The sequence below is a fragment of the Schistocerca nitens genome, unplaced genomic scaffold (assembly GCF_023898315.1).
Source record: "Schistocerca nitens isolate TAMUIC-IGC-003100 unplaced genomic scaffold, iqSchNite1.1 HiC_scaffold_385, whole genome shotgun sequence".
Taxonomy (NCBI): domain Eukaryota; kingdom Metazoa; phylum Arthropoda; class Insecta; order Orthoptera; family Acrididae; genus Schistocerca; species Schistocerca nitens.
This window is the reverse complement of record NW_026045919.1, coordinates 720,588-748,035: the sequence shown is the minus strand read 5'-3', so window position 1 is coordinate 748,035 and position 27,448 is coordinate 720,588. Positions and strand designations below refer to the sequence as shown.

The window sequence follows — 27,448 nt, the reverse complement described above, 5'->3', positions numbered from 1 at the left end:
TTATGGCTCCAATGGCGACTTCACCGACTTCCCACTGACGCACCGCTGACGCTACTTTTCTGTCGTCTTAAACGATGGACATACTTCCAAGCAGCTGCGAGATCATAAGAAAAGAAACGCTGCACCACTGCTTTTGCCGCACTCGAATGATTGAATTGCGATTCTTAAAAAGAAATGAATGTTCGCTCTGTCCAACACTTTCAAGCACATCTGTGTACTCACGATCTCAGCGACGGCTTTCTGCAGTCCCAGCGTCAGTGCGAGGTCAACCGATAACCACAGTAAGAAGCGGTCGTCGCGAAACTCAGTATTCTTAAACGGAAATTTTCGTCTTGTTGAGAATGGCGTCACTGGTTTGCACCCGCATTCGCCCACGCATGTCACGTGTGTGCGAAAATTTTTGCTCCTCTTTACACAAAATCGCACGCAGCCGGTAGGACTCGAACCTACGCTCCCAGAGAGAATCTGATTTCGAGTCAGACGCCTTAACCACTCGGCCACGACTGCCGCTAGCGCGGGTTCTGCCGACACATGCAACTGCTAACGTTTCAAGCACTGTGGTGTCAGAAGACGGCGTAGCTGCATTATTTTCCGTAGCGTTTCCACCGCTACCAGACGAATCGCTACCAAAGTATTAAAATTTCCGCCGACACAGGGACTTGAACCCTGGACCCTTAGGTTAAAAAGCCCTATGCTCCACCGACTGAGCTGTCCGGGCTCGCACGAGGCTGCGAAACCCCCCACGATACATTCACTCATGTCCTTTACTGTTGTGCAATCGCTGCATGGAGCAGTTACTAATAAAACGTCGCCTGAATGCTGTCTACAGACTTATCGCGCTAAGCTCGTAACACACTATCGAAGACTGCTGACACACGATGCAACAACAAATTACAGCAGTCGTTACGGCTCATACGTTGGAGCAGAGAATTTACGTGTTTAGTCGACCCTCACTGGCCAGTTGGAAAATTCACAAGAATTTCGAATGCAATGTTTCCCACGTTTTCGCTCATTTCACGGTTCCGTTGAAGACCTTCTTCACCACCTGACAGAAAAAGGAAACGCAGTCGGTAGGACTTTTTTGATTCTTTTGCTTCTAAGGGAGTTAGTTGTCTAGTGAGTTCCTCTTATGGCATGCACTAGGCAACCAGAACAGCTACAGGAGAGAGTCATTTTTGTTGTCAGCGGTAGTTGCATTATCGCAAACGCAGAGCAATTCCATGGGCGTCGCATCAAAATGAATACGTGCCGAAACCCAGGATCGAACCAGGGACCTTTAGATCTTCAGTCTAACGCTCTCCCAACTGAGCTATTTCGGCTGACGCTGAGGTTTGCTGTTTGCATGTGTTCGTGAACTCTGTCTCGTTGCCACTTTCACAGTCACCTTCGTCTGATAAGACACAGGGACGCTGAAAGGCGAGCATCCGATGCAGCGAAGTTCCACACACATTTCTTCTGCTTCCATCATCGTTAAAAGCAAACATGTCGACTCGATTCGTGTAATATTGACTTCGCTGAATTCACGTGACGCCACGCTGGCGCTAGAAAACCCGTGCTATATCGATGCCAGGGGCAACTCGTGTGCAGCGAACGAGACACAAGGAGGAGTGAGCCTCTCCACCGTATAAGAGGCAGTACCTAGCAGATACACGCGGTAAAACATTCGACTTGCGTTAGCTCATGAATGGCTACACGTCATCGTCTGCAAGCTAAAATGGACACGTCTGCACTGCCCAGTGAGGCGACACTTGTACTAACACCTGGTGGGCGGCTGTGAGACGGGGAGATGAGCTGCGGCTTCTGGGCGCGACTGTAACGCTGCGCCATGGATCAAATAACACTGCACATTGCTGGTGACCCACGTGTTTAGTAGTGACGCAACTGAACGTTCATCTTGTGAGAGCGAGAAAATTTTCGCAGTCGGCAGGACTCGAACCTACGCTCCCAGAGGGAATCTGATTTCAAGTCAGACGCCTTAACCACTCGGCCACGACTGCTGGTGGCGGAAATGTCTCCCGACAACGGAAACTGCCATCTTTAGAAGCAATCTGATGGCAGAAAGCGGCGTGGCCTCACTCATTTCTGTAAGGTTTCCATTGGCCGTTTCCAAAATGTAATAATTTTCGCCCAGACAGGGACTTGAACCCAGGACCATTTGATTGAAAACCTACCGCTCTGCCGACTGAGCTATGCGGGCCCACGCACGAGCATTATCGTACAGCTGCGTGGTGTCCGAGTGATTCGCATGTCGTAATTGCTGGCTTATGGCTCCAATGGCGACTTCACCGACTTCCCACTGACGCACCGCTGACGCTACTTTTCTGTCGTCTTAAACGATGGACATACTTCCAAGCAGCTGCGAGATCATAAGAAAAGAAACGCTGCACCACTGCTTTTGCCGCACTCGAATGATTGAATTGCGATTCTTAAAAAGAAATGAATGTTCGCTCTGTCCAACACTTCCAAGCACATCTGTGTACTCACGATCTCAGCGACGGCTTTCTGCAGTCCCAGCGTCAGTGCGAGGTCAACCGATAACCACAGTAAGAAGCGGTCGTCGCGAAACTCAGTATTCTTAAACGGAAATTTTCGTCTTGTTGAGAATGGCGTCACTGGTTTGCACCCGCATTCGCCCACGCATGTCACGTGTGTGCGAAAATTTTTGCTCCTCTTTACACAAAATCGCACGCAGCCGGTAGGACTCGAACCTACGCTCCCAGAGAGAATCTGATTTCGAGTCAGACGCCTTAACCACTCGGCCACGACTGCCGCTAGCGCGGGTTCTGCCGACACATGCAACTGCTAACGTTTCAAGCACTGTGGTGTCAGAAGACGGCGTAGCTGCATTATTTTCCGTAGCGTTTCCACCGCTACCAGACGAATCGCTACCAAAGTATTAAAATTTCCGCCGACACAGGGACTTGAACCCTGGACCCTTAGGTTAAAAAGCCCTATGCTCCACCGACTGAGCTGTCCGGGCTCGCACGAGGCTGCGAAACCCCCCACGATACATTCACTCATGTCCTTTACTGTTGTGCAATCGCTGCATGGAGCAGTTACTAATAAAACGTCGCCTGAATGCTGTCTACAGACTTATCGCGCTAAGCTCGTAACACACTATCGAAGACTGCTGACACACGATGCAACAACAAATTACAGCAGTCGTTACGGCTCATACGTTGGAGCAGAGAATTTACGTGTTTAGTCGACCCTCACTGGCCAGTTGGAAAATTCACAAGAATTTCGAATGCAATGTTTCCCACGTTTTCGCTCATTTCACGGTTCCGTTGAAGACCTTCTTCACCACCTGACAGAAAAAGGAAACGCAGTCGGTAGGACTTTTTTGATTCTTTTGCTTCTAAGGGAGTTAGTTGTCTAGTGAGTTCCTCTTATGGCATGCACTAGGCAACCAGAACAGCTACAGGAGAGAGTCATTTTTGTTGTCAGCGGTAGTTGCATTATCGCAAACGCAGAGCAATTCCATGGGCGTCGCATCAAAATGAATACGTGCCGAAACCCAGGATCGAACCAGGGACCTTTAGATCTTCAGTCTAACGCTCTCCCAACTGAGCTATTTCGGCTGACGCTGAGGTTTGCTGTTTGCATGTGTTCGTGAACTCTGTCTCGTTGCCACTTTCACAGTCACCTTCGTCTGATAAGACACAGGGACGCTGAAAGGCGAGCATCCGATGCAGCGAAGTTCCACACACATTTCTTCTGCTTCCATCATCGTTAAAAGCAAACATGTCGACTCGATTCGTGTAATATTGACTTCGCTGAATTCACGTGACGCCACGCTGGCGCTAGAAAACCCGTGCTATATCGATGCCAGGGGCAACTCGTGTGCAGCGAACGAGACACAAGGAGGAGTGAGCCTCTCCACCGTATAAGAGGCAGTACCTAGCAGATACACGCGGTAAAACATTCGACTTGCGTTAGCTCATGAATGGCTACACGTCATCGTCTGCAAGCTAAAATGGACACGTCTGCACTGCCCAGTGAGGCGACACTTGTACTAACACCTGGTGGGCGGCTGTGAGACGGGGAGATGAGCTGCGGCTTCTGGGCGCGACTGTAACGCTGCGCCATGGATCAAATAACACTGCACATTGCTGGTGACCCACGTGTTTAGTAGTGACGCAACTGAACGTTCATCTTGTGAGAGCGAGAAAATTTTCGCAGTCGGCAGGACTCGAACCTACGCTCCCAGAGGGAATCTGATTTCAAGTCAGACGCCTTAACCACTCGGCCACGACTGCTGGTGGCGGAAATGTCTCCCGACAACGGAAACTGCCATCTTTAGAAGCAATCTGATGGCAGAAAGCGGCGTGGCCTCACTCATTTCTGTAAGGTTTCCATTGGCCGTTTCCAAAATGTAATAATTTTCGCCCAGACAGGGACTTGAACCCAGGACCATTTGATTGAAAACCTACCGCTCTGCCGACTGAGCTATGCGGGCCCACGCACGAGCATTATCGTACAGCTGCGTGGTGTCCGAGTGATTCGCATGTCGTAATTGCTGGCTTATGGCTCCAATGGCGACTTCACCGACTTCCCACTGACGCACCGCTGACGCTACTTTTCTGTCGTCTTAAACGATGGACATACTTCCAAGCAGCTGCGAGATCATAAGAAAAGAAACGCTGCACCACTGCTTTTGCCGCACTCGAATGATTGAATTGCGATTCTTAAAAAGAAATGAATGTTCGCTCTGTCCAACACTTCCAAGCACATCTGTGTACTCACAAACTCGGCGTCGGCGCGAGAAAATGACGGGAGCGCACTCGTGGGCCTGCGACGGCTTTCTGCAGTCCCAGCGTCAGTGCGAGGTGAACCGGTAGCCACAGGAAGCAGCGGCCGTTGCGAAACTCAGTATTCTTAAATTTTCGTCTTGTTGAGAGTGGCGTCATTGGTTTGCATCCGCGTTCACGTGTGTGAAAATATTTGCTGCTCTTTACGCAAAATCGCACGCAGCCGGTAGGACTCGAACCTACGCTCCCAGAGGGAATCTGATTTCGAGTCAGACGCCTTAACCACTCGGCCACGACTGCCGGTAGCGCGAGTTCTGCCGACACATGCAACTGCTACCGTTTAAAGCACTGTGGTGTCAGGAAACGGCGTAGTTGCATTCTTTTCCGTAGTGTTTCCACCTCTACTAGACGAATCACTACCAAAGTATTAAAATTTCCGCCCGGACAGGGACTTGAACCCTGGACCCTTAGGTTAAAAGCCTAATGCTCTACCGACTGAGCTATCCGGGCTCACAAGACGTTTGTAAACCTTCCACGATACACAACTGCACATTGACTCATGTCCTTTACTGTTGTGCACTCGCTGCATGGAGCTGTAACTAATAAAACGTCGCCTGGATGCTGTCTACAAACTTATCGTGCTAAGCTCGTAACAGACTATCGAAGAATGCTGACACATGACGCAAGAACAAATTGCAGCAATCGTTACGTCTCATACGTTGGAGCAGAGGATTTACGTGTTCTGTCGACACTCACTGGGCAACTGGAAAATTCACAAGCATTTCGAATGCAATGTTTCCCACGTTTTCGCTCATTTCACGGTTCCGTTGGAGACGTTCTTCACGTCCTGACACAAAAAAGGGAACGCAATAGGTAGGACTTTTTTTTTATTTTCTTGCTTCCCAGGCATTTGCCTACTGTGTTCCTCTTATGGCATGCACTGGACAACCAGAACAGCTACAGGAGGGAGTCATTTTTGTTCTCGGCGGTAGTTACATTATCACAAACTCAGAGCAATTCCATTGGCGTCAGCTTCAAAACGAATGCATGCCGAAACCCGGGATCGAACCAGGGACCTTTAGATCTTCAGTCTAACGCTCTCCCAACTGAGCTATTTCGGCTGACGTTGAACGTCTCTGTTTTGCACGTCTTCGTTGACCTCTGCCCCGTCGCCAATTTCACAGTCATCTTCATCTGATAAGACACAGGGACGCTGAAAGGCGAGCAGCAGATGCAGTGAAGTACCACACACATTTCTTCTGCTTCCATCATCGTAACAAGCAAACACTTCGACTCGATTCATGTAATATTGACTTCGCTGACGCTAGAAAACCTGTGCTATATCGATGCCACGTGCAACTCGTGTGCAAAGAACGAGACACAAGAAGCAGTGAGCCTCTCCAGCGTGTGAGAGGCAGCATCTAGCAGATACACACGGTAAAACATTTGACTTGCGCTAGCTCATAAATTGCTACACGTCATCGTCTGCAAGCTAAAATGGACACATCTGCACTGCCCAGAGAGGTGACACTTGCACTGACACCTGGTGGACGGCTGTGAGACGAGGAGATGAGCTGTGGCTTCTGGGCGCGACTGTAGCGCTGCACCCTGCACATTGCTGGCGATCCACGTGTTTAGTGGAGACGCAACCGCTAGGATGCAGCTGAACGTCCTTCTTCTGAGAGCGAGAAAATTTTCGCAGTCGGCAGGACTCGAACCTACGCTCCCAGAGGGAATCTGATTTCAAGTCAGACGCCTTAACCACTTTTTTTTTTTTTTTTTTTTTTTTATACTCGAACCCACAATCCCCGGTTTAGGAGACCGATGCCTTATCCATTTTTTTTTTGCCTTATCCATTTTTTTTAACGCCTTAACCACTTTTTTTTATCTTTTTTTTTGTCTCCTTGCAGCTCGGTGGAGGCGTGTTGGGCAGGGGTCGAATCCCGAGGCCTGGCCATGACGTCTCCTCCTCCCTGCACTGAAGCACAGTCGCACCAAGACGTAGTAATTGTCCTTGGTTCAGAGTCTTATGATACTTATATGTGGACACGGGGGTCATGATGCGTCGTCTATCCAAACAGGTAAAAGCTTGGCAGGAAGGTAAAAGAACTAAGAACTAGCGAGAATGTCTTCCGTATCATGAAGTGAGATCAGTATGCCCCTATACCGGTGCCATTAATGCATCTGGCGCAGTAATTATCAATAGAAGTGGAAACTTAACCAATCCCCTGCTTTTCGAAAACAATACTAAGCATATTCGCAAAGTCCCTCTTAAGATGTGGGAAAGATTTTTGCGTCCAGTACTCATGAAGCATGTAACCAATAAACGAAATAAAATCGGAAAGACCATCACCATCAACCACTGCAAAAATGTAACGGCCAAGAAGCCACATAATGGTGTTGTTCTTTGTCCGGGGATAAAAAACCGTGTCCGGCCAGCAGAGGATATCAGTTGTAAATGCCGATTCCGAACTCCTGGTGAGTAACGCCAATTGTCGGCGCAGCCAGTACCACATGCGAAGACGGTCAGCGCAGGTAAATCGGTGTGGGAGCGTATCAACACAACCACACGTTTGACAAAGCGGAGAGACACATAAACCTATACGATGAAGTCGTACGTTCGTAGGAATCAGCTGATTAACCACCTTATACCATAGGGAGGCAACAGTTGCTGAATGAACGGGTAAGCTAATATTCGTCCATATGTTACGCCAATTAAAACGGGGATACTGCAAAACAATCGGGTTGGAAGAAAACGACCTGTGCCATTTGGCAAGCAGTGTTCGCGTAGTAAAAACAGGACGACGTTGTAAGTGGAGATCCAGGTAACTAATCTCAATGTAGAAGTCCCGAACATGTCGTAGCTTCGCATTTAGAGACCCTACGTTAATAGGCGGTGACAAGCTCTCAGGACGAACGACATGGAGTAATCGCGAAGTAACAGTCGGGGACTCAGAAAATAAAAGATGGAGGGTTCGCTTAACATAAAGGGCAGCAGCCTTGACACGGACATCGGTGAACGACAAGCCGCCCTCAAGACGCGGCTTCGTAAAAACATCACAACGTAATTTAAAAATGTGCCCCCGCCAAATATATCTGTTAATAAGCTGGACCATTTTTGCACCCTGCATTCGGGGAAGCGGAAACAACTGAGCAACGTAATATACTTTACATAAAACATAAGTGTCTAATACACGCTTTTTTTGCAGTAGCGGTATCGAACGCCATGAGTGTTCGAATAAAACACCTTGAAGCTTGGAAATGGCCACTTGCCAATTTTTTGCAGCCATACGAAGAGGACACCGTTCAAGATAGATACCTAAATGTGTATGGTGTTCAACAGCCATAACCCACGGAATAACCACACGTTCAAAGCCCCGCAAATTCAGGAGTTTGCTTTTACGGGGGTTAATACGAGAACCTGAGGCTGCAGAAAATTTATCTAGTTCCATTTTCAACAGCGGCACTTCTGCGGCGGAACGAAGCAAAACAACCAAATCATCAGCATAAGCTGTTGCTGTCTGGGTAACCCCAGAGATCGTAAGACCACGAAGTGTCGAGTTGAGACGTGTGAGGAGTGGTTGAAGGGAGAGAGCATAAAGGGTCATGGATAAAGGGCTACCTTGCGGGACGCCACGTTTAATATCAATGACCTTCGTCAGCTGGCCATTAATGTCAATCTTAGCAGAAATGCCAGTCGTCATATTCTTAAGTACCAGCAGCGCCTTTTCATTAAAACCGAGTCGGCGCAGCAGAAGCTCTAAAAACGAATGGGACACACGATCAAAAGCCTTACTAAAATCAACAAATAAAAGCGCACAGGAAATATTGGTGACAGCGACAATCGACACAATATCACGATACCCCGCCAGAGGCGTCAAGATGGAGCGCCCCGGAAAGCAGCTTTGACAAGGAGTTATCACAGGTGTAAGCAAGAGGGATAGACGTGCATTAACAGCCCTAGCAGCCGTCTTATAATCAAAATTTAAAAGGGTTAAAGGACGAAAGTCACTAGCTGTCTTCAAACCAGCAGCTTTCGGTATCAGGACAACCGTACCTCTCTTGAAATCGGCTGGAATTGAGCCACCATTCAAAATTTCATTTACTATATCCGTAAAAACAGGCCCTATAATAGGCCAAAAGCGAACAAAAAACTCCTTAGGAAGGCCATCCGGACCAGGAGATTTGTGAGATGGTGAACAAGCAATAAAAGCTGAAATTTCGTCTGCAGTAAAAGGAGCTAAAAATTCCGTATTATGGTCCTCTGTTAAAACTGATGGGATAGCAGTTAAAATCTCGTCATTATCAACCGGATCAGAATCAGCCACAGCATATAAGGTCTCATAGTAGCAGGTAAGTTCATGGGTTATTTGATTCTGTAAGGTAAGCCGGCGACCATCAGCTGCCATTAACCACTCGGCCACGACTGCCTGTGGCAATATCGACTTCCGACAAGTGAAAGTGACATCTTTAGAAGCAATCCGATGGCAGAAAGCGGCGTGGCCTCACTCTTTTCTCTAGTGTTTCCATTGCCAGCACATTAGCCGTTACGAAAGTGTATTAATTTTCGCCCAGACAGGGGCTTCAACCCAACACCCTTTGGTTGAAAACCTAACGCTCTACCGACTGAGCTACCGTACAGCTGCGTGGTGTGCGAGTGATTCACATGTCGTAATTACTGGCTTATGGCTCCAATGGCGACTTCACCGACTTCCCACTGACGCACCGCTGACGCTGCTTTTCTGTCGTCTTAAGCGGTGGACATACTTGCAAGTAGCTGCGAGATCTTAACAAAAGAAACGCTGCACCATTGCTTTTGCCGCACTCGAATGACTGAATTACGATTCTTAAAAAGAAATGAATGTTCGCTCTGTCCAACACTTCCAAGCACATCTGTGTACTCACAAACTCGGCGTCGGCGCGAGAAAATGACGGGAGCGCACTCGTGGGCCTGCGACGGCTTTCTGCAGTCCCAGCGTCAGTGCGAGGTGAACCGGTAGCCACAGGAAGCAGCGGCCGTTGCGAAACTCAGTATTCTTAAATTTTCGTCTTGTTGAGAGTGGCGTCATTGGTTTGCATCCGCGTTCACGTGTGTGAAAATATTTGCTGCTCTTTACGCAAAATCGCACGCAGCCGGTAGGACTCGAACCTACGCTCCCAGAGGGAATCTGATTTCGAGTCAGACGCCTTAACCACTCGGCCACGACTGCCGGTAGCGCGAGTTCTGCCGACACATGCAACTGCTACCGTTTAAAGCACTGTGGTGTCAGGAAACGGCGTAGTTGCATTCTTTTCCGTAGTGTTTCCACCTCTACTAGACGAATCACTACCAAAGTATTAAAATTTCCGCCCGGACAGGGACTTGAACCCTGGACCCTTAGGTTAAAAGCCTAATGCTCTACCGACTGAGCTATCCGGGCTCACAAGACGTTTGTAAACCTTCCACGATACACAACTGCACATTGACTCATGTCCTTTACTGTTGTGCACTCGCTGCATGGAGCTGTAACTAATAAAACGTCGCCTGGATGCTGTCTACAAACTTATCGTGCTAAGCTCGTAACAGACTATCGAAGAATGCTGACACATGACGCAAGAACAAATTGCAGCAATCGTTACGTCTCATACGTTGGAGCAGAGGATTTACGTGTTCTGTCGACACTCACTGGGCAACTGGAAAATTCACAAGCATTTCGAATGCAATGTTTCCCACGTTTTCGCTCATTTCACGGTTCCGTTGGAGACGTTCTTCACGTCCTGACACAAAAAAGGGAACGCAATAGGTAGGACTTTTTTTTTATTTTCTTGCTTCCCAGGCATTTGCCTACTGTGTTCCTCTTATGGCATGCACTGGACAACCAGAACAGCTACAGGAGGGAGTCATTTTTGTTCTCGGCGGTAGTTACATTATCACAAACTCAGAGCAATTCCATTGGCGTCAGCTTCAAAACGAATGCATGCCGAAACCCGGGATCGAACCAGGGACCTTTAGATCTTCAGTCTAACGCTCTCCCAACTGAGCTATTTCGGCTGACGTTGAACGTCTCTGTTTTGCACGTCTTCGTTGACCTCTGCCCCGTCGCCAATTTCACAGTCATCTTCATCTGATAAGACACAGGGACGCTGAAAGGCGAGCAGCAGATGCAGTGAAGTACCACACACATTTCTTCTGCTTCCATCATCGTAACAAGCAAACACTTCGACTCGATTCATGTAATATTGACTTCGCTGACGCTAGAAAACCTGTGCTATATCGATGCCACGTGCAACTCGTGTGCAAAGAACGAGACACAAGAAGCAGTGAGCCTCTCCAGCGTGTGAGAGGCAGCATCTAGCAGATACACACGGTAAAACATTTGACTTGCGCTAGCTCATAAATTGCTACACGTCATCGTCTGCAAGCTAAAATGGACACATCTGCACTGCCCAGAGAGGTGACACTTGCACTGACACCTGGTGGACGGCTGTGAGACGAGGAGATGAGCTGTGGCTTCTGGGCGCGACTGTAGCGCTGCACCCTGCACATTGCTGGCGATCCACGTGTTTAGTGGAGACGCAACCGCTAGGATGCAGCTGAACGTCCTTCTTCTGAGAGCGAGAAAATTTTCGCAGTCGGCAGGACTCGAACCTACGCTCCCAGAGGGAATCTGATTTCAAGTCAGACGCCTTAACCACTTTTTTTTTTTTTTTTTTTTTTATACTCGAACCCACAATCCCCGGTTTAGGAGACCGATGCCTTATCCATTTTTTTTTTTGCCTTATCCATTTTTTTTAACGCCTTAACCACTTTTTTTTATCTTTTTTTTTGTCTCCTTGCAGCTCGGTGGAGGCGTGTTGGGCAGGGGTCGAATCCCGAGGCCTGGCCATGACGTCTCCTCCTCCCTGCACTGAAGCACAGTCGCACCAAGACGTAGTAATTGTCCTTGGTTCAGAGTCTTATGATACTTATATGTGGACACGGGGGTCATGATGCGTCGTCTATCCAAACAGGTAAAAGCTTGGCAGGAAGGTAAAAGAACTAAGAACTAGCGAGAATGTCTTCCGTATCATGAAGTGAGATCAGTATGCCCCTATACCGGTGCCATTAATGCATCTGGCGCAGTAATTATCAATAGAAGTGGAAACTTAACCAATCCCCTGCTTTTCGAAAACAATACTAAGCATATTCGCAAAGTCCCTCTTAAGATGTGGGAAAGATTTTTGCGTCCAGTACTCATGAAGCATGTAACCAATAAACGAAATAAAATCGGAAAGACCATCACCATCAACCACTGCAAAAATGTAACGGCCAAGAAGCCACATAATGGTGTTGTTCTTTGTCCGGGGATAAAAAACCGTGTCCGGCCAGCAGAGGATATCAGTTGTAAATGCCGATTCCGAACTCCTGGTGAGTAACGCCAATTGTCGGCGCAGCCAGTACCACATGCGAAGACGGTCAGCGCAGGTAAATCGGTGTGGGAGCGTATCAACACAACCACACGTTTGACAAAGCGGAGAGACACATAAACCTATACGATGAAGTCGTACGTTCGTAGGAATCAGCTGATTAACCACCTTATACCATAGGGAGGCAACAGTTGCTGAATGAACGGGTAAGCTAATATTCGTCCATATGTTACGCCAATTAAAACGGGGATACTGCAAAACAATCGGGTTGGAAGAAAACGACCTGTGCCATTTGGCAAGCAGTGTTCGCGTAGTAAAAACAGGACGACGTTGTAAGTGGAGATCCAGGTAACTAATCTCAATGTAGAAGTCCCGAACATGTCGTAGCTTCGCATTTAGAGACCCTACGTTAATAGGCGGTGACAAGCTCTCAGGACGAACGACATGGAGTAATCGCGAAGTAACAGTCGGGGACTCAGAAAATAAAAGATGGAGGGTTCGCTTAACATAAAGGGCAGCAGCCTTGACACGGACATCGGTGAACGACAAGCCGCCCTCAAGACGCGGCTTCGTAAAAACATCACAACGTAATTTAAAAATGTGCCCCCGCCAAATATATCTGTTAATAAGCTGGACCATTTTTGCACCCTGCATTCGGGGAAGCGGAAACAACTGAGCAACGTAATATACTTTACATAAAACATAAGTGTCTAATACACGCTTTTTTTGCAGTAGCGGTATCGAACGCCATGAGTGTTCGAATAAAACACCTTGAAGCTTGGAAATGGCCACTTGCCAATTTTTTGCAGCCATACGAAGAGGACACCGTTCAAGATAGATACCTAAATGTGTATGGTGTTCAACAGCCATAACCCACGGAATAACCACACGTTCAAAGCCCCGCAAATTCAGGAGTTTGCTTTTACGGGGGTTAATACGAGAACCTGAGGCTGCAGAAAATTTATCTAGTTCCATTTTCAACAGCGGCACTTCTGCGGCGGAACGAAGCAAAACAACCAAATCATCAGCATAAGCTGTTGCTGTCTGGGTAACCCCAGAGATCGTAAGACCACGAAGTGTCGAGTTGAGACGTGTGAGGAGTGGTTGAAGGGAGAGAGCATAAAGGGTCATGGATAAAGGGCTACCTTGCGGGACGCCACGTTTAATATCAATGACCTTCGTCAGCTGGCCATTAATGTCAATCTTAGCAGAAATGCCAGTCGTCATATTCTTAAGTACCAGCAGCGCCTTTTCATTAAAACCGAGTCGGCGCAGCAGAAGCTCTAAAAACGAATGGGACACACGATCAAAAGCCTTACTAAAATCAACAAATAAAAGCGCACAGGAAATATTGGTGACAGCGACAATCGACACAATATCACGATACCCCGCCAGAGGCGTCAAGATGGAGCGCCCCGGAAAGCAGCTTTGACAAGGAGTTATCACAGGTGTAAGCAAGAGGGATAGACGTGCATTAACAGCCCTAGCAGCCGTCTTATAATCAAAATTTAAAAGGGTTAAAGGACGAAAGTCACTAGCTGTCTTCAAACCAGCAGCTTTCGGTATCAGGACAAACCGTACCTCTCTTGAAATCGGCTGGAATTGAGCCACCATTCAAAATTTCATTTACTATATCCGTAAAAACAGGCCCTATAATAGGCCAAAAGCGAACAAAAAACTCCTTAGGAAGGCCATCCGGACCAGGAGATTTGTGAGATGGTGAACAAGCAATAAAAGCTGAAATTTCGTCTGCAGTAAAAGGAGCTAAAAATTCCGTATTATGGTCCTCTGTTAAAACTGATGGGATAGCAGTTAAAATCTCGTCATTATCAACCGGATCAGAATCAGCCACAGCATATAAGGTCTCATAGTAGCAGGTAAGTTCATGGGTTATTTGATTCTGTAAGGTAAGGCCGGCGACCATCAGCTGCCATTAACCACTCGGCCACGACTGCCTGTGGCAATATCGACTTCCGACAAGTGAAAGTGACATCTTTAGAAGCAATCCGATGGCAGAAAGCGGCGTGGCCTCACTCTTTCTCTCTAGTGTTTCCATTGCCAGCACATTAGCCGTTACGAAAGTGTATTAATTTTCGCCCAGACAGGGGCTTCAACCCAACACCCTTTGGTTGAAAACCTAACGCTCTACCGACTGAGCTACCGTACAGCTGCGTGGTGTGCGAGTGATTCACATGTCGTAATTACTGGCTTATGGCTCCAATGGCGACTTCACCGACTTCCCACTGACGCACCGCTGACGCTGCTTTTCTGTCGTCTTAAGCGGTGGACATACTTGCAAGTAGCTGCGAGATCTTAACAAAGAAACGCTGCACCATTGCTTTTGCCGCACTCGAATGACTGAATTACGATTCTTAAAAAGAATGAATGTTCGCTCTGTCCAACACTTCCAAGCACATCTGTGTACTCACAAACTCGGCGTCGGCGCGAGAAAATGACGGGAGCGCACTCGTGGGCCTGCGACGGCTTTCTGCAGTCCCAGCGTCAGTGCGAGGTGAACCGGTAGCCACAGGAAGCAGCGGCCGTTGCGAAACTCAGTATTCTTAAATTTTCGTCTTGTTGAGAGTGGCGTCATTGGTTTGCATCCGCGTTCACGTGTGTGAAAATATTTGCTGCTCTTTACGCAAAATCGCACGCAGCCGGTAGGACTCGAACCTACGCTCCCAGAGGGAATCTGATTTCGAGTCAGACGCCTTAACCACTCGGCCACGACTGCCGGTAGCGCGAGTTCTGCCGACACATGCAACTGCTACCGTTTAAAGCACTGTGGTGTCAGGAAACGGCGTAGTTGCATTCTTTTCCGTAGTGTTTCCACCTCTACTAGACGAATCACTACCAAAGTATTAAAATTTCCGCCCGGACAGGGACTTGAACCCTGGACCCTTAGGTTAAAAGCCTAATGCTCTACCGACTGAGCTATCCGGGCTCACAAGACGTTTGTAAACCTTCCACGATACACAACTGCACATTGACTCATGTCCTTTACTGTTGTGCACTCGCTGCATGGAGCTGTAACTAATAAAACGTCGCCTGGATGCTGTCTACAAACTTATCGTGCTAAGCTCGTAACAGACTATCGAAGAATGCTGACACATGACGCAAGAACAAATTGCAGCAATCGTTACGTCTCATACGTTGGAGCAGAGGATTTACGTGTTCTGTCGACACTCACTGGGCAACTGGAAAATTCACAAGCATTTCGAATGCAATGTTTCCCACGTTTTCGCTCATTTCACGGTTCCGTTGGAGACGTTCTTCACGTCCTGACACAAAAAAGGGAACGCAATAGGTAGGACTTTTTTTTTATTTTCTTGCTTCCCAGGCATTTGCCTACTGTGTTCCTCTTATGGCATGCACTGGACAACCAGAACAGCTACAGGAGGGAGTCATTTTTGTTCTCGGCGGTAGTTACATTATCACAAACTCAGAGCAATTCCATTGGCGTCAGCTTCAAAACGAATGCATGCCGAAACCCGGGATCGAACAGGGACCTTTAGATCTTCAGTCTAACGCTCTCCCAACTGAGCTATTTCGGCTGACGTTGAACGTCTCTGTTTTGCACGTCTTCGTTGACCTCTGCCCCGTCGCCAATTTCACAGTCATCTTCATCTGATAAGACACAGGGACGCTGAAAGGCGAGCAGCAGATGCAGTGAAGTACCACACACATTTCTTCTGCTTCCATCATCGTAACAAGCAAACACTTCGACTCGATTCATGTAATATTGACTTCGCTGACGCTAGAAAACCTGTGCTATATCGATGCCACGTGCAACTCGTGTGCAAAGAACGAGACACAAGAAGCAGTGAGCCTCTCCAGCGTGTGAGAGGCAGCATCTAGCAGATACACACGGTAAAACATTTGACTTGCGCTAGCTCATAAATTGCTACACGTCATCGTCTGCAAGCTAAAATGGACACATCTGCACTGCCCAGAGAGGTGACACTTGCACTGACACCTGGTGGACGGCTGTGAGACGAGGAGATGAGCTGTGGCTTCTGGGCGCGACTGTAGCGCTGCACCCTGCACATTGCTGGCGATCCACGTGTTTAGTGGAGACGCAACCGCTAGGATGCAGCTGAACGTCTTTCTTCTGAGAGCGAGAAAATTTTCGCAGTCGGCAGGACTCGAACCTACGCTCCCAGAGGGAATCTGATTTCAAGTCAGACGCCTTAACCACTTTTTTTTTTTTTTTTTATACTCGAACCCACAATCCCCGGTTTAGGAGACCGATGCCTTATCCATTTTTTTTTTTTGCCTTATCCATTTTTTTTAACGCCTTAACCACTTTTTTTTATCTTTTTTTTTGTCTCCTTGCAGCTCGGTGGAGGCGTGTTGGGCAGGGGTCGAATCCCGAGGCCTGGCCATGACGTCTCCTCCTCCCTGCACTGAAGCACAGTCGCACCAAGACGTAGTAATTGTCCTTGGTTCAGAGTCTTATGATACTTATATGTGGACACGGGGGTCATGATGCGTCGTCTATCCAAACAGGTAAAAGCTTGGCAGGAAGGTAAAAGAACTAAGAACTAGCGAGAATGTCTTCCGTATCATGAAGTGAGATCAGTATGCCCCTATACCGGTGCCATTAATGCATCTGGCGCAGTAATTATCAATAGAAGTGGAAACTTAACCAATCCCCTGCTTTTCGAAAACAATACTAAGCATATTCGCAAAGTCCCTCTTAAGATGTGGGAAAGATTTTTGCGTCCAGTACTCATGAAGCATGTAACCAATAAACGAAATAAAATCGGAAAGACCATCACCATCAACCACTGCAAAAATGTAACGGCCAAGAAGCCACATAATGGTGTTGTTCTTTGTCCGGGGATAAAAAACCGTGTCCGGCCAGCAGAGGATATCAGTTGTAAATGCCGATTCCGAACTCCTGGTGAGTAACGCCAATTGTCGGCGCAGCCAGTACCACATGCGAAGACGGTCAGCGCAGGTAAATCGGTGTGGGAGCGTATCAACACAACCACACGTTTGACAAAGCGGAGAGACACATAAACCTATACGATGAAGTCGTACGTTCGTAGGAATCAGCTGATTAACCACCTTATACCATAGGGAGGCAACAGTTGCTGAATGAACGGGTAAGCTAATATTCGTCCATATGTTACGCCAATTAAAACGGGGATACTGCAAAACAATCGGGTTGGAAGAAAACGACCTGTGCCATTTGGCAAGCAGTGTTCGCGTAGTAAAAACAGGACGACGTTGTAAGTGGAGATCCAGGTAACTAATCTCAATGTAGAAGTCCCGAACATGTCGTAGCTTCGCATTTAGAGACCCTACGTTAATAGGCGGTGACAAGCTCTCAGGACGAACGACATGGAGTAATCGCGAAGTAACAGTCGGGGACTCAGAAAATAAAAGATGGAGGGTTCGCTTAACATAAAGGGCAGCAGCCTTGACACGGACATCGGTGAACGACAAGCCGCCCTCAAGACGCGGCTTCGTAAAAACACCACAACGTAATTTAAAAATGTGCCCCCGCCAAATATATCTGTTAATAAGCTGGACCATTTTTGCACCCTGCATTCGGGGAAGCGGAAACAACTGAGCAACGTAATATACTTTACATAAAACATAAGTGTCTAATACACGCTTTTTTTGCAGTAGCGGTATCGAACGCCATGAGTGTTCGAATAAAACACCTTGAAGCTTGGAAATGGCCACTTGCCAATTTTTTGCAGCCATACGAAGAGGACACCGTTCAAGATAGATACCTAAATGTGTATGGTGTTCAACAGCCATAACCCACGGAATAACCACACGTTCAAAGCCCCGCAAATTCAGGAGTTTGCTTTTACGGGGGTTAATACGAGAACCTGAGGCTGCAGAAAATTTATCTAGTTCCATTTTCAACAGCGGCACTTCTGCGGCGGAACGAAGCAAAACAACCAAATCATCAGCATAAGCTGTTGCTGTCTGGGTAACCCCAGAGATCGTAAGACCACGAAGTGTCGAGTTGAGACGTGTGAGGAGTGGTTGAAGGGAGAGAGCATAAAGGGTCATGGATAAAGGGCTACCTTGCGGGACGCCACGTTTAATATCAATGACCTTCGTCAGCTGGCCATTAATGTCAATCTTAGCAGAAATGCCAGTCGTCATATTCTTAAGTACCAGCAGCGCCTTTTCATTAAAACCGAGTCGGCGCAGCAGAAGCTCTAAAAACGAATGGGACACACGATCAAAAGCCTTACTAAAATCAACAAATAAAAGCGCACAGGAAATATTGGTGACAGCGACAATCGACACAATATCACGATACCCCGCCAGAGGCGTCAAGATGGAGCGCCCCGGAAAGCAGCTTTGACAAGGAGTTATCACAGGTGTAAGCAAGAGGGATAGACGTGCATTAACAGCCCTAGCAGCCGTCTTATAATCAAAATTTAAAAGGGTTAAAGGACGAAAGTCACTAGCTGTCTTCAAACCAGCAGCTTTCGGTATCAGGACAACCGTACCTCTCTTGAAATCGGCTGGAATTGAGCCACCATTCAAAATTTCATTTACTATATCCGTAAAAACAGGCCCTATAATAGGCCAAAAGCGAACAAAAAACTCCTTAGGAAGGCCATCCGGACCAGGAGATTTGTGAGATGGTGAACAAGCAATAAAAGCTGAAATTTCGTCTGCAGTAAAAGGAGCTAAAAATTCCGTATTATGGTCCTCTGTTAAAACTGATGGGATAGCAGTTAAAATCTCGTCATTATCAACCGGATCAGAATCAGCCACAGCATATAAGGTCTCATAGTAGCAGGTAAGTTCATGGGTTATTTGATTCTGTAAGGTAAGCCGGCGACCATCAGCTGCCATTAACCACTCGGCCACGACTGCCTGTGGCAATATCGACTTCCGACAAGTGAAAGTGACATCTTTAGAAGCAATCCGATGGCAGAAAGCGGCGTGGCCTCACTCTTTTCTCTAGTGTTTCCATTGCCAGCACATTAGCCGTTACGAAAGTGTATTAATTTTCGCCCAGACAGGGGCTTCAACCCAACACCCTTTGGTTGAAAACCTAACGCTCTACCGACTGAGCTACCGTACAGCTGCGTGGTGTGCGAGTGATTCACATGTCGTAATTACTGGCTTATGGCTCCAATGGCGACTTCACCGACTTCCCACTGACGCACCGCTGACGCTGCTTTTCTGTCGTCTTAAGCGGTGGACATACTTGCAAGTAGCTGCGAGATCTTAACAAAAGAAACGCTGCACCATTGCTTTTGCCGCACTCGAATGACTGAATTACGATTCTTAAAAAGAAATGAATGTTCGCTCTGTCCAACACTTCCAAGCACATCTGTGTACTCACAAACTCGGCGTCGGCGCGAGAAAATGACGGGAGCGCACTCGTGGGCCTGCGACGGCTTTCTGCAGTCCCAGCGTCAGTGCGAGGTGAACCGGTAGCCACAGGAAGCAGCGGCCGTTGCGAAACTCAGTATTCTTAAATTTTCGTCTTGTTGAGAGTGGCGTCATTGGTTTGCATCCGCGTTCACGTGTGTGAAAATATTTGCTGCTCTTTACGCAAAATCGCACGCAGCCGGTAGGACTCGAACCTACGCTCCCAGAGGGAATCTGATTTCGAGTCAGACGCCTTAACCACTCGGCCACGACTGCCGGTAGCGCGAGTTCTGCCGACACATGCAACTGCTACCGTTTAAAGCACTGTGGTGTCAGGAAACGGCGTAGTTGCATTCTTTTCCGTAGTGTTTCCACCTCTACTAGACGAATCACTACCAAAGTATTAAAATTTCCGCCCGGACAGGGACTTGAACCCTGGACCCTTAGGTTAAAAGCCTAATGCTCTACCGACTGAGCTATCCGGGCTCACAAGACGTTTGTAAACCTTCCACGATACACAACTGCACATTGACTCATGTCCTTTACTGTTGTGCACTCGCTGCATGGAGCTGTAACTAATAAAACGTCGCCTGGATGCTGTCTACAAACTTATCGTGCTAAGCTCGTAACAGACTATCGAAGAATGCTGACACATGACGCAAGAACAAATTGCAGCAATCGTTACGTCTCATACGTTGGAGCAGAGGATTTACGTGTTCTGTCGACACTCACTGGGCAACTGGAAAATTCACAAGCATTTCGAATGCAATGTTTCCCACGTTTTCGCTCATTTCACGGTTCCGTTGGAGACGTTCTTCACGTCCTGACACAAAAAAGGGAACGCAATAGGTAGGACTTTTTTTTTATTTTCTTGCTTCCCAGGCATTTGCCTACTGTGTTCCTCTTATGGCATGCACTGGACAACCAGAACAGCTACAGGAGGGAGTCATTTTTGTTCTCGGCGGTAGTTACATTATCACAAACTCAGAGCAATTCCATTGGCGTCAGCTTCAAAACGAATGCATGCCGAAACCCGGGATCGAACCAGGGACCTTTAGATCTTCAGTCTAACGCTCTCCCAACTGAGCTATTTCGGCTGACGTTGAACGTCTCTGTTTTGCACGTCTTCGTTGACCTCTGCCCCGTCGCCAATTTCACAGTCATCTTCATCTGATAAGACACAGGGACGCTGAAAGGCGAGCAGCAGATGCAGTGAAGTACCACACACATTTCTTCTGCTTCCATCATCGTAACAAGCAAACACTTCGACTCGATTCATGTAATATTGACTTCGCTGACGCTAGAAAACCTGTGCTATATCGATGCCACGTGCAACTCGTGTGCAAAGAACGAGACACAAGAAGCAGTGAGCCTCTCCAGCGTGTGAGAGGCAGCATCTAGCAGATACACACGGTAAAACATTTGACTTGCGCTAGCTCATAAATTGCTACACGTCATCGTCTGCAAGCTAAAATGGACACATCTGCACTGCCCAGAGAGGTGACACTTGCACTGACACCTGGTGGACGGCTGTGAGACGAGGAGATGAGCTGTGGCTTCTGGGCGCGACTGTAGCGCTGCACCCTGCACATTGCTGGCGATCCACGTGTTTAGTGGAGACGCAACCGCTAGGATGCAGCTGAACGTCCTTCTTCTGAGAGCGAGAAAATTTTCGCAGTCGGCAGGACTCGAACCTACGCTCCCAGAGGGAATCTGATTTCAAGTCAGACGCCTTAACCACTTTTTTTTTTTTTTTTTTTTATACTCGAACCCACAATCCCCGGTTTAGGAGACCGATGCCTTATCCATTTTTTTTTTTGCCTTATCCATTTTTTTTAACGCCTTAACCACTTTTTTTTATCTTTTTTTTTGTCTCCTTGCAGCTCGGTGGAGGCGTGTTGGGCAGGGGTCGAATCCCGAGGCCTGGCCATGACGTCTCCTCCTCCCTGCACTGAAGCACAGTCGCACCAAGACGTAGTAATTGTCCTTGGTTCAGAGTCTTATGATACTTATATGTGGACACGGGGGTCATGATGCGTCGTCTATCCAAACAGGTAAAAGCTTGGCAGGAAGGTAAAAGAACTAAGAACTAGCGAGAATGTCTTCCGTATCATGAAGTGAGATCAGTATGCCCCTATACCGGTGCCATTAATGCATCTGGCGCAGTAATTATCAATAGAAGTGGAAACTTAACCAATCCCCTGCTTTTCGAAAACAATACTAAGCATATTCGCAAAGTCCCTCTTAAGATGTGGGAAAGATTTTTGCGTCCAGTACTCATGAAGCATGTAACCAATAAACGAAATAAAATCGGAAAGACCATCACCATCAACCACTGCAAAAATGTAACGGCCAAGAAGCCACATAATGGTGTTGTTCTTTGTCCGGGGATAAAAAACCGTGTCCGGCCAGCAGAGGATATCAGTTGTAAATGCCGATTCCGAACTCCTGGTGAGTAACGCCAATTGTCGGCGCAGCCAGTACCACATGCGAAGACGGTCAGCGCAGGTAAATCGGTGTGGGAGCGTATCAACACAACCACACGTTTGACAAAGCGGAGAGACACATAAACCTATACGATGAAGTCGTACGTTCGTAGGAATCAGCTGATTAACCACCTTATACCATAGGGAGGCAACAGTTGCTGAATGAACGGGTAAGCTAATATTCGTCCATATGTTACGCCAATTAAAACGGGGATACTGCAAAACAATCGGGTTGGAAGAAAACGACCTGTGCCATTTGGCAAGCAGTGTTCGCGTAGTAAAAACAGGACGACGTTGTAAGTGGAGATCCAGGTAACTAATCTCAATGTAGAAGTCCCGAACATGTCGTAGCTTCGCATTTAGAGACCCTACGTTAATAGGCGGTGACAAGCTCTCAGGACGAACGACATGGAGTAATCGCGAAGTAACAGTCGGGGACTCAGAAAATAAAAGATGGAGGGTTCGCTTAACATAAAGGGCAGCAGCCTTGACACGGACATCGGTGAACGACAAGCCGCCCTCAAGACGCGGCTTCGTAAAAACATCACAACGTAATTTAAAAATGTGCCCCCGCCAAATATATCTGTTAATAAGCTGGACCATTTTTGCACCCTGCATTCGGGGAAGCGGAAACAACTGAGCAACGTAATATACTTTACATAAAACATAAGTGTCTAATACACGCTTTTTTTGCAGTAGCGGTATCGAACGCCATGAGTGTTCGAATAAAACACCTTGAAGCTTGGAAATGGCCACTTGCCAATTTTTTGCAGCCATACGAAGAGGACACCGTTCAAGATAGATACCTAAATGTGTATGGTGTTCAACAGCCATAACCCACGGAATAACCACACGTTCAAAGCCCCGCAAATTCAGGAGTTTGCTTTTACGGGGGTTAATACGAGAACCTGAGGCTGCAGAAAATTTATCTAGTTCCATTTTCAACAGCGGCACTTCTGCGGCGGAACGAAGCAAAACAACCAAATCATCAGCATAAGCTGTTGCTGTCTGGGTAACCCCAGAGATCGTAAGACCACGAAGTGTCGAGTTGAGACGTGTGAGGAGTGGTTGAAGGGAGAGAGCATAAAGGGTCATGGATAAAGGGCTACCTTGCGGGACGCCACGTTTAATATCAATGACCTTCGTCAGCTGGCCATTAATGTCAATCTTAGCAGAAATGCCAGTCGTCATATTCTTAAGTACCAGCAGCGCCTTTTCATTAAAACCGAGTCGGCGCAGCAGAAGCTCTAAAAACGAATGGGACACACGATCAAAAGCCTTACTAAAATCAACAAATAAAAGCGCACAGGAAATATTGGTGACAGCGACAATCGACACAATATCACGATACCCCGCCAGAGGCGTCAAGATGGAGCGCCCCGGAAAGCAGCTTTGACAAGGAGTTATCACAGGTGTAAGCAAGAGGGATAGACGTGCATTAACAGCCCTAGCAGCCGTCTTATAATCAAAATTTAAAAGGGTTAAAGGACGAAAGTCACTAGCTGTCTTCAAACCAGCAGCTTTCGGTATCAGGACAACCGTACCTCTCTTGAAATCGGCTGGAATTGAGCCACCATTCAAAATTTCATTTACTATATCCGTAAAAACAGGCCCTATAATAGGCCAAAAGCGAACAAAAAACTCCTTAGGAAGGCCATCCGGACCAGGAGATTTGTGAGATGGTGAACAAGCAATAAAAGCTGAAATTTCGTCTGCAGTAAAAGGAGCTAAAAATTCCGTATTATGGTCCTCTGTTAAAACTGATGGGATAGCAGTTAAAATCTCGTCATTATCAACCGGATCAGAATCAGCCACAGCATATAAGGTCTCATAGTAGCAGGTAAGTTCATGGGTTATTTGATTCTGTAAGGTAAGCCGGCGACCATCAGCTGCCATTAACCACTCGGCCACGACTGCCTGTGGCAATATCGACTTCCGACAAGTGAAAGTGACATCTTTAGAAGCAATCCGATGGCAGAAAGCGGCGTGGCCTCACTCTTTTCTCTAGTGTTTCCATTGCCAGCACATTAGCCGTTACGAAAGTGTATTAATTTTCGCCCAGACAGGGGCTTCAACCCAACACCCTTTGGTTGAAAACCTAACGCTCTACCGACTGAGCTACCGTACAGCTGCGTGGTGTGCGAGTGATTCACATGTCGTAATTACTGGCTTATGGCTCCAATGGCGACTTCACCGACTTCCCAGTGACGCACCGCTGACGCTGCTTTTCTGTCGTCTTAAGCGGTGGACATACTTGCAAGTAGCTGCGAGATCTTAACAAAAGAAACGCTGCACCATTGCTTTTGCCGCACTCGAATGACTGAATTACGATTCTTAAAAAGAAATGAATGTTCGCTCTGTCCAACACTTCCAAGCACATCTGTGTACTCACAAACTCGGCGTCGGCGCGAGAAAATGACGGGAGCGCACTCGTGGGCCTGCGACGGCTTTCTGCAGTCCCAGCGTCAGTGCGAGGTGAACCGGTAGCCACAGGAAGCAGCGGCCGTTGCGAAACTCAGTATTCTTAAATTTTCGTCTTGTTGAGAGTGGCGTCATTGGTTTGCATCCGCGTTCACGTGTGTGAAAATATTTGCTGCTCTTTACGCAAAATCGCACGCAGCCGGTAGGACTCGAACCTACGCTCCCAGAGGGAATCTGATTTCGAGTCAGACGCCTTAACCACTCGGCCACGACTGCCGGTAGCGCGAGTTCTGCCGACACATGCAACTGCTACCGTTTAAAGCACTGTGGTGTCAGGAAACGGCGTAGTTGCATTCTTTTCCGTAGTGTTTCCACCTCTACTAGACGAATCACTACCAAAGTATTAAAATTTCCGCCCGGACAGGGACTTGAACCCTGGACCCTTAGGTTAAAAGCCTAATGCTCTACCGACTGAGCTATCCGGGCTCACAAGACGTTTGTAAACCTTCCACGATACACAACTGCACATTGACTCATGTCCTTTACTGTTGTGCACTCGCTGCATGGAGCTGTAACTAATAAAACGTCGCCTGGATGCTGTCTACAAACTTATCGTGCTAAGCTCGTAACAGACTATCGAAGAATGCTGACACATGACGCAAGAACAAATTGCAGCAATCGTTACGTCTCATACGTTGGAGCAGAGGATTTACGTGTTCTGTCGACACTCACTGGGCAACTGGAAAATTCACAAGCATTTCGAATGCAATGTTTCCCACGTTTTCGCTCATTTCACGGTTCCGTTGGAGACGTTCTTCACGTCCTGACACAAAAAAGGGAACGCAATAGGTAGGACTTTTTTTTTATTTTCTTGCTTCCCAGGCATTTGCCTACTGTGTTCCTCTTATGGCATGCACTGGACAACCAGAACAGCTACAGGAGGGAGTCATTTTTGTTCTCGGCGGTAGTTACATTATCACAAACTCAGAGCAATTCCATTGGCGTCAGCTTCAAAACGAATGCATGCCGAAACCCGGGATCGAACCAGGGACCTTTAGATCTTCAGTCTAACGCTCTCCCAACTGAGCTATTTCGGCTGACGTTGAACGTCTCTGTTTTGCACGTCTTCGTTGACCTCTGCCCCGTCGCCAATTTCACAGTCATCTTCATCTGATAAGACACAGGGACGCTGAAAGGCGAGCAGCAGATGCAGTGAAGTACCACACACATTTCTTCTGCTTCCATCATCGTAACAAGCAAACACTTCGACTCGATTCATGTAATATTGACTTCGCTGACGCTAGAAAACCTGTGCTATATCGATGCCACGTGCAACTCGTGTGCAAAGAACGAGACACAAGAAGCAGTGAGCCTCTCCAGCGTGTGAGAGGCAGCATCTAGCAGATACACACGGTAAAACATTTGACTTGCGCTAGCTCATAAATTGCTACACGTCATCGTCTGCAAGCTAAAATGGACACATCTGCACTGCCCAGAGAGGTGACACTTGCACTGACACCTGGTGGACGGCTGTGAGACGAGGAGATGAGCTGTGGCTTCTGGGCGCGACTGTAGCGCTGCACCCTGCACATTGCTGGCGATCCACGTGTTTAGTGGAGACGCAACCGCTAGGATGCAGCTGAACGTCCTTCTTCTGAGAGCGAGAAAATTTTCGCAGTCGGCAGGACTCGAACCTACGCTCCCAGAGGGAATCTGATTTCAAGTCAGACGCCTTAACCACTTTTTTTTTTTTTTTTTTTTATACTCGAACCCACAATCCCCGGTTTAGGAGACCGATGCCTTATCCATTTTTTTTTTTTTGCCTTATCCATTTTTTTTAACGCCTTAACCACTTTTTTTTATCTTTTTTTTTGTCTCCTTGCAGCTCGGTGGAGGCGTGTTGGGCAGGGGTCGAATCCCGAGGCCTGGCCATGACGTCTCCTCCTCCCTGCACTGAAGCACAGTCGCACCAAGACGTAGTAATTGTCCTTGGTTCAGAGTCTTATGATACTTATATGTGGACACGGGGGTCATGATGCGTCGTCTATCCAAACAGGTAAAAGCTTGGCAGGAAGGTAAAAGAACTAAGAACTAGCGAGAATGTCTTCCGTATCATGAAGTGAGATCAGTATGCCCCTATACCGGTGCCATTAATGCATCTGGCGCAGTAATTATCAATAGAAGTGGAAACTTAACCAATCCCCTGCTTTTCGAAAACAATACTAAGCATATTCGCAAAGTCCCTCTTAAGATGTGGGAAAGATTTTTGCGTCCAGTACTCATGAAGCATGTAACCAATAAACGAAATAAAATCGGAAAGACCATCACCATCAACCACTGCAAAAATGTAACGGCCAAGAAGCCACATAATGGTGTTGTTCTTTGTCCGGGGATAAAAAACCGTGTCCGGCCAGCAGAGGATATCAGTTGTAAATGCCGATTCCGAACTCCTGGTGAGTAACGCCAATTGTCGGCGCAGCCAGTACCACATGCGAAGACGGTCAGCGCAGGTAAATCGGTGTGGGAGCGTATCAACACAACCACACGTTTGACAAAGCGGAGAGACACATAAACCTATACGATGAAGTCGTACGTTCGTAGGAATCAGCTGATTAACCACCTTATACCATAGGGAGGCAACAGTTGCTGAATGAACGGGTAAGCTAATATTCGTCCATATGTTACGCCAATTAAAACGGGGATACTGCAAAACAATCGGGTTGGAAGAAAACGACCTGTGCCATTTGGCAAGCAGTGTTCGCGTAGTAAAAACAGGACGACGTTGTAAGTGGAGATCCAGGTAACTAATCTCAATGTAGAAGTCCCGAACATGTCGTAGCTTCGCATTTAGAGACCCTACGTTAATAGGCGGTGACAAGCTCTCAGGACGAACGACATGGAGTAATCGCGAAGTAACAGTCGGGGACTCAGAAAATAAAAGATGGAGGGTTCGCTTAACATAAAGGGCAGCAGCCTTGACACGGACATCGGTGAACGACAAGCCGCCCTCAAGACGCGGCTTCGTAAAAACATCACAACGTA

The 27,448-nt window shown here is 47.5% G+C and overlaps 21 non-coding genes across 21 annotated transcripts; all 21 read right to left on the bottom strand.

The window, feature by feature from the left end:
• Positions 1–425: 425 nt before the first annotated feature.
• Positions 426–507, bottom strand: Trnas-cga (transfer RNA serine (anticodon CGA)). The gene has a single exon. It is a non-coding gene; the product is annotated as a tRNA-Ser (tRNA).
• Positions 508–1,246: 739 nt separating this feature from the next.
• On the bottom strand, positions 1,247–1,319 carry Trnaf-gaa (transfer RNA phenylalanine (anticodon GAA)). The gene has a single exon. It is a non-coding gene; the product is annotated as a tRNA-Phe (tRNA).
• A 596-nt stretch (positions 1,320–1,915) lies between these two features.
• On the bottom strand, positions 1,916–1,997 carry Trnas-uga (transfer RNA serine (anticodon UGA)). Its single transcript has one exon. It is a non-coding gene; the product is annotated as a tRNA-Ser (tRNA).
• Positions 1,998–2,687: 690 nt separating this feature from the next.
• Positions 2,688–2,769, bottom strand: Trnas-cga (transfer RNA serine (anticodon CGA)). The gene has a single exon. It is a non-coding gene; the product is annotated as a tRNA-Ser (tRNA).
• A 739-nt stretch (positions 2,770–3,508) lies between these two features.
• Positions 3,509–3,581, bottom strand: Trnaf-gaa (transfer RNA phenylalanine (anticodon GAA)). The gene has a single exon. It is a non-coding gene; the product is annotated as a tRNA-Phe (tRNA).
• Positions 3,582–4,177: 596 nt separating this feature from the next.
• Trnas-uga (transfer RNA serine (anticodon UGA)) lies at positions 4,178–4,259 on the bottom strand. Its single transcript has one exon. It is a non-coding gene; the product is annotated as a tRNA-Ser (tRNA).
• Positions 4,260–4,969: 710 nt separating this feature from the next.
• On the bottom strand, positions 4,970–5,051 carry Trnas-cga (transfer RNA serine (anticodon CGA)). The gene has a single exon. It is a non-coding gene; the product is annotated as a tRNA-Ser (tRNA).
• A 137-nt stretch (positions 5,052–5,188) lies between these two features.
• On the bottom strand, positions 5,189–5,261 carry Trnak-uuu (transfer RNA lysine (anticodon UUU)). The gene has a single exon. It is a non-coding gene; the product is annotated as a tRNA-Lys (tRNA).
• Positions 5,262–5,799: 538 nt separating this feature from the next.
• On the bottom strand, positions 5,800–5,872 carry Trnaf-gaa (transfer RNA phenylalanine (anticodon GAA)). Its single transcript has one exon. It is a non-coding gene; the product is annotated as a tRNA-Phe (tRNA).
• Positions 5,873–9,879: 4,007 nt separating this feature from the next.
• On the bottom strand, positions 9,880–9,961 carry Trnas-cga (transfer RNA serine (anticodon CGA)). Its single transcript has one exon. It is a non-coding gene; the product is annotated as a tRNA-Ser (tRNA).
• Positions 9,962–10,098: 137 nt separating this feature from the next.
• On the bottom strand, positions 10,099–10,171 carry Trnak-uuu (transfer RNA lysine (anticodon UUU)). The gene has a single exon. It is a non-coding gene; the product is annotated as a tRNA-Lys (tRNA).
• Positions 10,172–10,709: 538 nt separating this feature from the next.
• Trnaf-gaa (transfer RNA phenylalanine (anticodon GAA)) lies at positions 10,710–10,782 on the bottom strand. Its single transcript has one exon. It is a non-coding gene; the product is annotated as a tRNA-Phe (tRNA).
• A 4,007-nt stretch (positions 10,783–14,789) lies between these two features.
• Positions 14,790–14,871, bottom strand: Trnas-cga (transfer RNA serine (anticodon CGA)). Its single transcript has one exon. It is a non-coding gene; the product is annotated as a tRNA-Ser (tRNA).
• A 137-nt stretch (positions 14,872–15,008) lies between these two features.
• Positions 15,009–15,081, bottom strand: Trnak-uuu (transfer RNA lysine (anticodon UUU)). Its single transcript has one exon. It is a non-coding gene; the product is annotated as a tRNA-Lys (tRNA).
• A 538-nt stretch (positions 15,082–15,619) lies between these two features.
• On the bottom strand, positions 15,620–15,691 carry Trnaf-gaa (transfer RNA phenylalanine (anticodon GAA)). Its single transcript has one exon. It is a non-coding gene; the product is annotated as a tRNA-Phe (tRNA).
• Positions 15,692–19,693: 4,002 nt separating this feature from the next.
• Trnas-cga (transfer RNA serine (anticodon CGA)) lies at positions 19,694–19,775 on the bottom strand. The gene has a single exon. It is a non-coding gene; the product is annotated as a tRNA-Ser (tRNA).
• Positions 19,776–19,912: 137 nt separating this feature from the next.
• Positions 19,913–19,985, bottom strand: Trnak-uuu (transfer RNA lysine (anticodon UUU)). The gene has a single exon. It is a non-coding gene; the product is annotated as a tRNA-Lys (tRNA).
• A 538-nt stretch (positions 19,986–20,523) lies between these two features.
• Positions 20,524–20,596, bottom strand: Trnaf-gaa (transfer RNA phenylalanine (anticodon GAA)). The gene has a single exon. It is a non-coding gene; the product is annotated as a tRNA-Phe (tRNA).
• Positions 20,597–24,600: 4,004 nt separating this feature from the next.
• On the bottom strand, positions 24,601–24,682 carry Trnas-cga (transfer RNA serine (anticodon CGA)). The gene has a single exon. It is a non-coding gene; the product is annotated as a tRNA-Ser (tRNA).
• A 137-nt stretch (positions 24,683–24,819) lies between these two features.
• On the bottom strand, positions 24,820–24,892 carry Trnak-uuu (transfer RNA lysine (anticodon UUU)). Its single transcript has one exon. It is a non-coding gene; the product is annotated as a tRNA-Lys (tRNA).
• Positions 24,893–25,430: 538 nt separating this feature from the next.
• On the bottom strand, positions 25,431–25,503 carry Trnaf-gaa (transfer RNA phenylalanine (anticodon GAA)). Its single transcript has one exon. It is a non-coding gene; the product is annotated as a tRNA-Phe (tRNA).
• Positions 25,504–27,448: the final 1,945 nt, after the last annotated feature.